General features: G+C 35.2%; 1 protein-coding gene and 1 non-coding gene across 3 annotated transcripts in view; one reads left to right on the top strand and one right to left on the bottom strand.

The window, feature by feature from the left end:
* Window positions 1–11,840, bottom strand: part of CASK (calcium/calmodulin dependent serine protein kinase) — a 323,187-nt gene extending 311,347 nt beyond the window's left edge. For both annotated transcript variants that reach the window (XM_031661015.1, XM_031661016.1), the window contains exon 1: window positions 11,734–11,840. The gene's annotated coding sequence lies outside the window, so the exon portion shown is untranslated. The remainder of the gene's footprint in view (window positions 1–11,733) is intronic.
* Window positions 6,595–6,713, top strand: LOC116272174. The gene has a single exon (XR_004180904.1). It is a non-coding gene; the product is annotated as a 5S ribosomal RNA (ribosomal RNA).
* Window positions 11,841–12,938: the final 1,098 nt, after the last annotated feature.

Genomic DNA, 12,938 nt, shown 5'->3' with positions numbered 1-12,938 from the left:
GATTCTCTGGGATTTTTGGGACTTTCTACATAGACAATCATGTCATCTCAGAACAAAGATAGTTTTACTTCTTTTCCCCCAATCCGTATAGCTTTTATTTCCTTATGTCTTATTGCATTAGCAAGGGTTTCTGGTAGGATGTTGAACAGGAGTAGAGAACAGGAACATTCTGGTCTTGTTCCCAATTTTAGGGGAAAAACATCTAGTTTCTCACCATTAAGTAAGATGTTAGCTGTAGGGTTTTTTTGTAGACGTTCGTTATCAAGTTGAGGGTGCTGGATTTTGTCAACTGCCTTTTCTCCATCTACTAATATGACCAAGTAATTTTTCTTCTTTAGCTTGTTGACGTGATGGATAACATTAATTGATTTTCAAATGTTGAACCAGTTTTGCATACCTTTAATTCCTTTTAAAGGCTGAACAATAAATATTCTATTGTATGTAATATTCATTTTGCTTACCCATTCATCAGTTGATGAACGTTTGGTTTGTTTCCACATTTGCCTGCTACAAATAATGCTGCAATGACTATTCACGTACCAGTTTTCGTGTCTACCTATGTTTTCAATGCTTTTGGGTATATACCTAGGAGGAGAATTGCTAGGTCATAGGGTGCTCTAAGTTCAACTTTTGAGGAACTGCCACACTTTTCAAGAGCGGTTACATCATTTTATATTCCCAATAGCAATGTACGATGGTTCCAAATTCTCCAAATCCTTGCCAACACATGTTACTGTTTGTTTTTGTTTTTTTTGTTTTGTTTTGTTGTACTACAGCCATTTTAGTGGGTGTGAAGTGGTATCTCATTATGGTTTGGATTTCTATTTTCCTAAAAGCCAATGACACTGAATGTCTTTTCATGTGTTTACTGACCATTTGTAAATATTATTTGAAGAAATGTCTATTCAAATCCATTATCATTTTAATCAGGTTATCTGTTTTTATTTATTGTTGACTTTTAAAGAGTTCTCTGTATACCTGAGATACTAGATTATCAAATATATGATTTGCAAATAGTTCCCCCAATGCTGTCTATTATCTTTTTCTTTCTTTTTTTTGGGGGGGGTGGGGGCGACAGTCTCACTCTGTCACCCAGGCTGGACTGCGGTGGCATGATCTTGGCTCACTGCAACCTCTGCCTCTTGAGTTCAGGTAATTCTCATGCCTCAGCCTCCTGAGTAGCTGGGAAGCTGGGATTACAGGCATGCACCACCATCCCTGGCTAACTTTTGTATTTTTAGTAGAAACAGGGTTTTGCCATGTTGGCCAGGCTGGTCTCGAACTCTTGACCTCAAGTGATCTGCATGCCTCGGCCTTCCAAAGTGCTGAGATTATGGGCATGAGCCACCGCACCTAGCCTCTTTTTACTTTCTTGATAGTGTCTATTGAAGCATAAAAATTTTAAATTATGATGAATCCCATTATCTATTTTTTTTCTTCAGTTGCTTGTGCTTTAGGTGTAATAATGAAGAAACCATTACTTAATCCAAGGTCATAAAGATTTATGTCTATGTTTTCTCTAAAAATTTCATGGTGTTAACTCATACATTTAAATCTTTGATCTACTTTGCGTTAATTTTTGTATATGGTGAGGGGTAGAGGTCCATCTTCAATCTTTTGCATGTCAGCATCCAGTTGTCTGAATACCACTGTTTTGAATAAACGATTCTTTCTCCACTGAACAATCTTGGCACCACAGTTGAAAATTATTTGACTGTGAATATGTGGATTTACTACTGGATTGTTAATTCAATTTCATCAACCTATATGTCTATCCTTATGCCAGGATTACACTATGTGTATTGATGTAGCTTATAAAAAATTCTGGGCTGGGAGCAGTGGCTCATGCCCATAATCTCAGCACCCTGGGAGGTCGAGGCAGGTGGCTCATCTGAGGTCAGGAGTTTAAGACCAGCCTGGCCAACATGGCGAAACCCTGTCTCTACTAATAATACAAAAAAAATAGCCGGGTGTGGTGGCACACACCTGTAATCCCAGCTACTCGGGAGGCTGAGGCATGAGAATCGCTTGAACTCAGGAGGCGAAGGTTGCAGTGAACCGAGATTGCACTCTAGCCTGGATGACAAGAGTGACACTCCATCTCCAGAAAAAAAAAAATTCTGAAATTGAAAAATGTGACTTTGTCCGTTGTTTTTCAGGATTGTTAAAGCTATTCAGGGTACCTTGTTTTGCCATGGAGATTTTTGGATCAGTTTGCCAATTTTTACAAAAAGCGCCAGTAGGGATTTTGAATCCATAGATCAATTTGGGAAATATTTTCACTTTACCATTAAGTCTTCTAGTAGACAAACATGAGAGATCTTACCATTTACTTAGGACTTCCTTAATTTTTCTCAACAATATTTATAGTTTTCCATTTATAAGCCTTGCACTTCCTTGGTTAAGTATCTTCCTAAGGATTTTATTCTCTTTGATGCTACGGTAAATGGAATTGCTTTCTTAACTTCATTTTTAGATTTTTCACTGCTTGTGTATAGAAATACAATTGGTTTTTGTATATTGATCTTGTATCCTGCAACCTTGCTAAGCTCACTTATTACATCTAAGTCTTTTTGTGAATTTCTTTGGATTTTCATATATACATGATAATGTTATATGCAAATAGAGGGCATTTTAAGTCTTCCTTTTCAATCTGGATGCTTTTTAGCTTAAGCTATCTGGGCCTGGGTTTTCCTTTATGGGAAAATTTTGAGTACATATCAGTCTATTCTTATCACAGGTTTACTCAGATCTTCTATTTCTTCTTGAGTCAGTTTTACTCAAGAAGTATACTCAATTTTTATTTTTACCTTTTCAAAGAAACAATTTTTGGTTTTATTGACTTCTTCCATTGTTTTTTCTCGTCTCTATGTCTCCTATAATCCTTATTACTTCCTTATTTTTGCCTGTGAAGTTTAGTATTCTTTTCCAGTTTCTTAAAGTGGAAGGTTAAATTATTGATTTGAGCTCTTTCTTAATTTTCAATATAGGCATTTACAATAATAAACTTCCCCCACTCACTGCTTTTGCTGCATCTCATAAATATTGATATGTTACATTTTTGTTTTCATTCATCTCAGAGTATTTTTTAAGTATTCTTGTAATTTCTTCTTTGACCCACTGGCTACTATGTTAATTTCCACATCTTTGTGAATTTCCCAAATTTGTTTCTGTTATTGATTTCTGGTTTCATTCCATTGTGGCCAGAGAAGATACTTTGTATGATTTCAGATATTTTTAAATTGATTGAGACATATTTGACAGGCTAATGCAGTCTATCCTAGATAATGTTCTATGTGTACTTGAGAAGAATGTATAGTCTCCTGTTGTTGAGTGGAGTGTTATACAGATGTCTGTTAGGTCTTGTTGGTTTCTAGTGATGCCCAAATCCACCTTCCCTTTCTTTAATGATCTTCTGTTTAGTTGTTGAATCCATTATTAAGTCAGGTATTGAAGTCTCCAACTATTATTGCTGAATTCTCTATTTCTCCCTCTAATTGTCTTTTTCTGTTTCATGTATTTTGGAGCTTTGTTCTTAGGTGCATATATGTTTATAATTGCTAAATCTTCTTGATGGATTAATGCTGCTATTATTATAATATGTCCTTCTTTATCTCTAGTAACAATTTGTTTGATTATTAAATTTCTGATTTAATTATTAAAGTCTATTTCATCTGATATTAGTAATAGCCACTTCAGAGCTCTTTTGGTTACTGTTTGCACTGTATATCTTTTTCTACTCATTTACTTTCAACTTACATGTATTTTTAAAATCTGAAGTATGTCTCTTGTAGACAGCAAAAAACTACATGAGATACCATCTCACCTGTTTTTCATCCATGTTCCCAATCTCTGCCTTGTAATTGGAGTGTTTAATTCATTTATATTTAATATTATTACTGAAAAGGTACAATTTATGTTTGTAATTTTACTACTGGTTTTCTATCTGTCTTTTTTGTTCCTGTATTCCTCCAATACTGCTTCCTTTTGTGTTAAATAGATATTTTATGGTGTTCCACTTTGATTTCTTGTCATTCCTTTTACTATACTTTTACTACACTTAGAATGGCTATTATCTAAATGTTAGGCAGTAACAAATGCTGGCAAGGATGTAGAGAAAAGGTAACCCTCATACACTGTTGGTGAGAATGTAAATTAGTACAACTACCATGGAGAACAGTTTGGAGGTTCCTCAAAAAACTAAAAAATAGAGCCATCATACAATCCAGCAAACCCACTCCTAGGTATATACCCAAAAGAAAGGAAATCAGTATATCTAAGCGGTATCTGCACTCCCATGTTTACTGCAGCACTATTCACAATAGCCAAGACTTGGAATCAACCTAAGTGTCCATCAACAGATGAATGGATAAAGAAAATGTGGTACATATACACAATGGGGTACTATTCAGCCATAAGGAAGAATGAGATCCTGTCATCTGCAACAACGTGGACAGGACTGGAGGCCATTATGTTAAATGAAATAAGCCAGGCACAGGAAGACAAACATTGCATGTTTCGCTTATTTGTGGGAGCTAAATATTAAAATAATTGAAGTCAGGAGGATACAGGTAGAAGAGTGCTTACCAGAGACTGGAAAGGGTAGTTGGCAGGGGGACTGGTGGGAGGTGGGGAAAGTAGGGATGGTTAATGGGTACAAAAAATAGAAAGAATGAATAAGACCTAGTATTTGCTAGCACAACAGGGTGACTATAGTGAAAAATAATTTAATAATTTAATTGTACATTTTAAAATAACTGAAAGAATATAACTGGATTGTTTGTAACACAAAGGTTAAATGTTTGAAGTGATGAATACCCCACTTACCCTGATGTGATTGTGTATCAAAATATCTCATGTAACCTATAAATATATATATCTACTATATACCCATAAAAATTAAAAATTAAAAAAATTAATTTTTTTCTTTTTAGCATAAATAATGACTTTTAGTATTCCTTGTAGGGCAAGGAAGCTAGTGACAAATTCTACCAGTTTTTGTTTATCTGAAAATATCTTCATTTATCCTACATGCTTGAAGTATGTTTTTGCTAGATAAAGAATTCTTGGTAGATATTATTTTTCTTTTAGCACTTTGAATGTTACCCTGTTGCCTTTCAGTATCCTCGGTTTTTGAGAGAAATCTGCTGTTAATATTTTTATAGATCCCTTGTAAGTGATTTTCCAGTTCTCCCTTGCTGTTTTCAAGATAATCCCCTTGTCCGTAGCTTTTGACAGCTTGATTATGGTGTTTTTTTGCATTTATCCTACTTGGAGTTTGCTGAACTTATTGGTTGTGTAGACTTATGTTTTCATCAAATTTAAGAAGTTTTGGGCCATTATTTCTTCAAATATTCTTTCTACTCCTTTCTCTCCTTTCCTTTTGAAGTTCTCATTATGCATATGTTGGTATTCTTGATGGTATCCCCAGAGGTCTCTGAGGCTCTGCTCATTTAGCTCATTCTTTTATCTTTCAGTTCTGGAGACTAGATAATTACAATGAACCTATCTTCATGTCTTCTGGTTCTGATTCTTTATTCTGCCTCCTCATATATGCTGCTGAGCCTCTTTAGTTATTGTATTTTTCAATTCCAGAATTTTGATTTGATTTTCTCTTTTCATTTTTTATACTTTCTATCTCATTTTTGATACTTTCTATTTGATAACTCTTTTTCTAGTAAGTCCAACATCTGGGCATCTGGGTTTGCTCAGGAACAGTTTCTATGGATTGCTTTCCTCCCCAAAGTATGAGCTATATTTTCTTGTTTCTTTGCATGCCTCATAATTTTTTGTTGAAAACTGGGTGTCTTAAATAATATTATGTGTCAACTCTAAAAATCAGAATCTCCTTTTCTGCAGGACTTGTTGTTGCTGTTTATTGTTACTCCTGCTCTTTGCTTAGTGATTTTTTGGGGGGAACACATTCTGCTGTCTGTATTCTTTTTTATGTCTCTGCTTGTTTAGCTTAGTCTTTGCTCCAGGGTTTTGTGGATGCGTAGGGCATACCTTCAACACTCACTCAGGGAGATCACATGTCTACCTTATCATTCAATTCCTGTTTGCATAGCCTGAAAGTCAGCTAGAGGTGAGAAATTAAGTCCTTCTTAGATTTTTTCTGAGCTTGTTCACAGTCTTATATATGTGCATGACTTTCTTAACATAATATTTTCTAGAGAATACATTGTAGCTTTTTCAAAGCCTCTATGGGCATCTCATTCCCTAGCTTTTTGTTTTAAGGTTTTAGGTTAGCTTTTTGTTTGCCCAGCTGTTATCTATGCCTCAGGCAGCAATGAAATTAAATAACTACCTCTAAAGATTTTTGGCAAATGCCCCCAGAGGAAACTTTTTTCTGCACTGGGTGATCTCTGAGTCAGGCCAATTAAAGACAGTCTTGCAAGAGGGGTTGCTATAGTTGGGATGTCTGTCCCCTGAAACCTCATGTTGAAGACTGATCCCCAATGTTGAAGGTAGGGGCCCAATGGAGCTATCTGAGTCATGGGGGTGGATCCCTCATGAATGCCTTGGTGCCATCCTGGCAGTAACGAGTTCTCACTCTGTTAGTTATCATGAGAGCTGGTTGTTAAAAACAACCTAGTCTACAGCCATACCACCCTGAACACGCCCGATCTCGTCTGATCTCGGAAGCTAAGCAGGGTCGGGCCTGGTTAGTACTTGGATGGGAGACCGCCTGGGAATACCGGGTGCTGTAGGCTTTTGGGCTTTCTTTCTTGGCCGGGCGCCGTGGCTCAAGCCTGTAATCCCAGCACTTTGGGAGGCCGAGGCAGGCGGATCACAAGGTCAGGAGATCGAGACCATCCTGGCTAACATGGTGAAACCCCGTCTCTACTAAAAATACAAAAAACTAGCCGGGCGAGGTGGCGGGCACCTGTAGTCCCAGCTAATCAGGAGGCTGAAGCAGGAGAATGGCGTAAACCCAGGAGGCGGAGCTTGCAGTGAGCCGAGATTGCACCACTGCACTCCAGCCTGGGGGACAGAGTAAGACTCCGTCTCAAAAAAAAAAAAAAAACAAAAAAAAAAACAACCTAGTACCTCTCATCTCTCTCTTGCTTCCTCTCTTGCCAGGTGATCTCTGTACACACTGGCTCCCCTTCCCCTTCTACCGGGATTGGAAGTTTCCTGAAGCCCTCACCAGAAGCAGATGCTGGTGTCATGCTTCTTGTACAGCCTGCAGAACCATGAGCCAAATAAACCTCTTTTCTTTATAAATTACCCACTCTCTGGTATTCCTTTATAAAAACACAAATGTACTGAGAAGTCTTCCAGGTAACTACCAGACAAGTAAAAAAATGACAATATTATGGGAATGCAGCCTTGGAGGAGCTCCATCCCCATTCAGCCTCCTTTGATGGCTGTCAAGTTGCTGGTTTTCATTGTGATTGTGAACTGTTTGTTTTCAAGGTTACTACAGAACTGGAAAAAAGGGGGAAGTAAATGGGACAAATTATTATACAATGCTATGAAGTTCACTGTTCTTACCAAGAATCAGTCAGTTTTCTTGAATAAATTATTCCTGGATAGCTGTAAGCCTTTGGTCAATCTCCAGAGCCCCGAACAAGTTGAGTCTGACATTTCTGTCAGTTTTCTCTTTTTTAAAAATTAAAATGAGAATTGTCAAGGTCCTTACTTCTTCAATTTCATTGATATCACCTACTATCTAAGACTTTAGAATGAGACATTCTTGAAGACTAAGCAAACTAGAACCCAAAATATACTCTTTCTAGAATACAACGTATAATACTCCCAAATAGAAATTGTTAATTTTGGACTTTTACAATAAACCATAAAGAACTGAGTCCTATCAAGAACTCAGAACTTTGATAATTTAGTTTCCAATTCTATATATCTTACTTTCCTTTAGTTTCCTTATTATAATTTGTCTGAATTAGTTTTGATACCTATTTTTAAAACAAAAAGTCTAATTTAATTAGTGGCTCAGTAGAATAAGAGACAAAAAGTATATTAATTAAAAGTTCAAGATAATAACCTAGGAAATTCATTAATGGAAGCTGTATATGTAAGTATAAAAAGTCCCCCATCAGAAGTCATATCCTAATATAAATTCATCCAGCTTTGATTTAGTAGAAACTTCTTATTCATCTCATGTTCATAACCATGAATTTCATTTTTCCATATATGTGAAAGGAGAAATTCTAAATCATTTAGGAATAATATACCTTTTTAGGAATCTAATGAGAGCTATGGACTCTAAAAAAAATAAACATAATTCTGCTTACAATTTCAAGGGATTATTGAATACTCGGCAACCTGCAAGTTAAGAAGTCCTATAAAATAAAAATTATAATTTTGATGGCAAAGACAGAGAACAGATATCCAAAAATATCTCATCTTTTATGAAATATCTCATCTTTAGCCTCATCAATTATAATATCTCATCTTCATTAGAGCAATGAGAATTTAAAATATTAAAACATGTACAGGTGGTCTCCAACAAATCAACACATTTCATTTCAAAAGTAAATTTGTGGGCTGGGAGTGGAGGCTCATGCCTGTAATCCCAACACTTTGGGAGGCCAAGGTGGGTAGATCACTTGAGCTCAGGAGTTTGAGATCAGCCTGAACAACATGGCAAAACCTCATCTCTACAAAAAATACAAAAAAATCAGCTGTGTGTGGTGGCGCATGCCTGTAGTCCCAGCTATTCAGGAGGCTGAGGTTCAGGGGAGGATAACCTGAGCTCAGGGAGGTCGAGGCTGCAATGAGCCATGATTGCACCACTGCACTCTGGCCTGGGCAAGAGAGAGATCCCATCTCAAAAAAAATTAATTTGTAAATGATTTACTTCAAATTTATTACACATTGTTTTCCTAATAAAAACCATGTTATAAACAATGGTTGGAGACTATTAAAACATAGGTCCCTTAAGGCTAGGGGCTCTTTTTATTTATCGTTTGTATTATAATGACCTATTCAAATAAATAGCATATGGTAGGTTCTTAGATAACCCTTTAAAGACCTATTTCACTCAATAATGTATTTGAATACAAGTACACTAGGAAAACAAGAAAAAATATTGAGATAATAACAAAGAGCAAACAAACCACTGAGCTAAAAATAAAATAATAAAATGAAACAAAAAGGAAAGAATAAAGATAAAATAGATTTTAAATTATCTGTTGCTTAAGAGATAAGTTTATTTGGGAAAGAATGTAACAGTAAATCTAGATATTTCTAGATATTATTTGAACTTACGGATTCCTTTTTACTGTGTTAAATTTTATTTCAAAATATGTGTCTTCTTATGTAGCATCTCCTTCTATGCTAAGCCATGAATGACGTCATTTTTGGACCCTAACAATTTGTAAATGGACCAGAAGAGCAGAGGAGTTAAGATGTGTTGCCCATAGTGACTGGAAAAGGGTTGAAAGAAGTTGAGGGAGGGGAAGTCCTGTTCATAGAGACTTTATATAATGAAATAATTTACTATTTATTACATATATTATACATCTTATAATAAAATGTGTCCAAGTTAGAATCAAGACAGCTAGTATGAACATGAGCAATAGAGGGTATGGGAATCCCATTGCAAAAAAAAAAAGGTGGAGGTGGTGGAGATGGAATTTTGATTGTTTCCTAACTTTATACTGAGTACTAAGTGGTTATGCTAAAGACGATGGAAAAACTTAATTCTGGTGCCATAAATATAAAGGGCCAATTGCCTATTTTCACTTGAATACCACTGAACTCTGACCAAAATCAGATAAAGTCATGAGTAATATCCTGAATCCAACTGGATATCATTTAATATCTATACGTTGTGGTCCTACCATATAGGAAGGATATGAAAAGAGCACAGGATTCTATTAAGTTCAAGGAGGCTTAAGAGGATGAGGGATCAATAGAATGGCTGGGTTTGTCTTCAGAATAGGACTTGAAGACATTTATATAGCCAAAGCAATGGCAAAGCAATGAAGGAGTGAGCTATAACTTCAGCGATAGACTCCCACATATTATATTAAATGAAGTCAGGACTTAATATCAGGTATATGAACTATATACTAAGTCCTCTCCCCTTTTGTAAATTTGGAATTTGACCCCCTGACCAAGTGACAAGAGACAGAGGTTCGCTTGGCATTCTGAGTCTGTAGCTCAAGAGATCTGGCTGAAGAAATCTGTCAATAAACAATCTCAGCCAATGAGAAGGTAAGTAATTGTTTCCTGAAAAAATATCTTTAGCCTGGAGAGAATTAGAATTTGCTACAACAATGAGGTAAGTCAAAACTCTGGTATTGATAATTTTGGGTTGAAAAAGAAGCTATTCATATTTGTTTTAATTATTTATAACAATGCTTATGAGAATTTGGCTTATATTATTCCAATTTAATATTGGTAATGGAGTAACTGACTTAGACTTGTGATTTAAAATTGGAATCTTACTAAGTTTATAAACAGCATCAGAACATATGTCTAATGAATTAGGTTTATACAAAATCACCTCAGTATTTGCTCAGACAACAGAGGTACAGAAAAATCAAACACAGAATATTAATCTTAAAGGCAGTTAAAAGTGTAAGGAAATATAATTTTGTTCTAAACTCTACTTAAAAGTCAATTTTAAATGTTGCTAGATTTATAAAATAATTTCTATTCAAAAGCAATAACAGCCAATTCCAGAGTATAAAACCATAAAATATAAAATCTCTAAATCTTACCATAATATTTTAAATATTAAAGCACTAAAAACAAATCAGTTAGTTATTCTTTGTGAGTAGCAACTTCTAAGAATCTTCCATAATCATTATATGAATAATAATAATTCAAAGGGTCACAAAAGTATTTAAAAGAAAAAAAGATCTCCAGGAACAGATTAACTCACAATTATGTGGGCTTCTACTTCCCAAGGTAAAACAACTGGACAAAATATAAATAGGCTACACTGCCCTAGATTTTCTAATCTAAATTATCAACTGTATTGCTCTTGGGATTAAAAAGGGAAGGACTAAAGAAGGATTCATTTTTTTACTGAACTGTGGAAAAGTGAAAAGTTAGTAATGGGCTAATTAGAAAAATTAATATCATGATCAATTGTGCCATCTGTAGTATGAGCATGTACGTCACAGTTACATGAAACTATGGCTTAAAAAACCAAAAAAAACTTTAAAATGTTTACGTACTGTTTATAAATATACATATAAATACGATTATCCATAATAATGTGTTGAAACAAAATTTTAAGTCCTGAAAGTCCTAACAGTACTGATCTTTCAAAGTTTTACACATATATCATATGTGACTTAAGCCAAATGTGAGATACGAATGTTTTAATTCCACTAAATCATAATCCTAAAGGTAGTAAGCGATGCATTTTGAGGTAACTAAGTTTCTTCTGAATCTTCAATTATCATCCTTGCCATTATTTCACCTCTCTCCTTTCCCATCCCATGATCCATGTCATAGAATTCAAAATTAGACCCTAAAAAATAAATGTCCAGATTTTTGCTTTCTTCCTAGTCAAAAAACACAGGCCCATAGAAATCCTAGATGATTTTATAACTCTGTAAATTACCCTGTCTTTCAAATACTATGTCCTAGAATTCTGACAAACTAGAATAGAGTTTACACTGTCTCCACCCACTTCCCTCTACATCACACCCTCTGCTTCCCCATCCCCAGATGAAGGTTAGGTTGGTAAATGGATTTTGGAGATGAAATAAAGCCAGACATCAAATAACTTACTTGAAATCCATCTCTTACCTTCTGTACTTAACCCTGGACTTGATGTGAACTTGGCTACATCAACAATTTTTACAGCAAATTGTTGCCCAGTTTCTCTGTTGATACATCGTCGTACAACACTGAAGGGACCCCTATAAAACAAAAAGTCAATTTTAATTCATTGATTTTCTTAAGTTCCTATTTCCCATTAATGTCTTACTGTTTCATCATCTACTAGAGCCATATTATATAACCACGAAGCCATTCTACTTTAGACTCCAAATTGAACATAGTTTTCAAAATAAAATTTAAGTAATATAACTTCCAACGTATTTTTTATAATCCATGAGGTAACAATTTAAAAAGATTACTAAACCATAAAATGACCAATAAATTTGCAATTTGCAGTAATTTTAAAAAAATTCTAAATAGTAGTCTTATGCTTAAGGCAAATAATGACTGTATAATTCTATGTAGATTATCAACATCTTAAACAAAATAAGTCCATAGTAATGGTGGTATTCTTATGAACCAGAAACTGAAGCCATTCTTGACACTTCCCTCTCATCTTACCCACCATTTACCTTATCTTCACTAACAAATTCTACTGAGTTTATCTCAAATATCTCTTGAACCTGTCCTCTTCTCTCCATGTCCCACATCCTACCATCTTCTACTAGAACTACTGAAAAACTTGTTTCTCCCATTCATTCTTGTAATGATATTTAAATGAAAATCTGATATGATATCTCTGTTTAAAACACCAGAGAGACAGAAAGTATTTGCAATACACAGTCCAAGTCAAGAACCAAAATATATAAGTAACTTCTAAATACAATAAGAAAACACACATACACACACACACACACACACACACACACTCTCCAATAAAATCTGGGCAAAGACTTGAACAAACACTTCACAAAGAGAAAGGCCTGCATGATTTGGTCTCCAACTACCTCTCCAGTTTCACCTGAAATCTGAGAAATCCTTAATTTTCCTCAAACTTCAAATTAGAATTGTTTGAAATTACCAGAGGAAGGGAAGTAATTTCTACGAGCAGAGCCACTGGTCTAGCTATTTGCTGACCCAGACCTCACAGTTGAATCAGCTGAGATGATTTAAAGATGCCAATACCCCAGCCCAGGGAACACGCACACGCACACACACACATGGTTCCTTGTGGTTAACAGTTATAAAAGAAATATCTGAACTCAATTAAGATAATCCAAAGATAGATTTGT

This window comes from Papio anubis, chromosome X (assembly GCF_008728515.1).
Source record: "Papio anubis isolate 15944 chromosome X, Panubis1.0, whole genome shotgun sequence".
Lineage (NCBI taxonomy): Eukaryota > Metazoa > Chordata > Mammalia > Primates > Cercopithecidae > Papio > Papio anubis.
The sequence above is the reverse complement of the archived record's forward strand: the minus strand, read 5'-3'. Positions and strand labels throughout refer to the sequence as shown.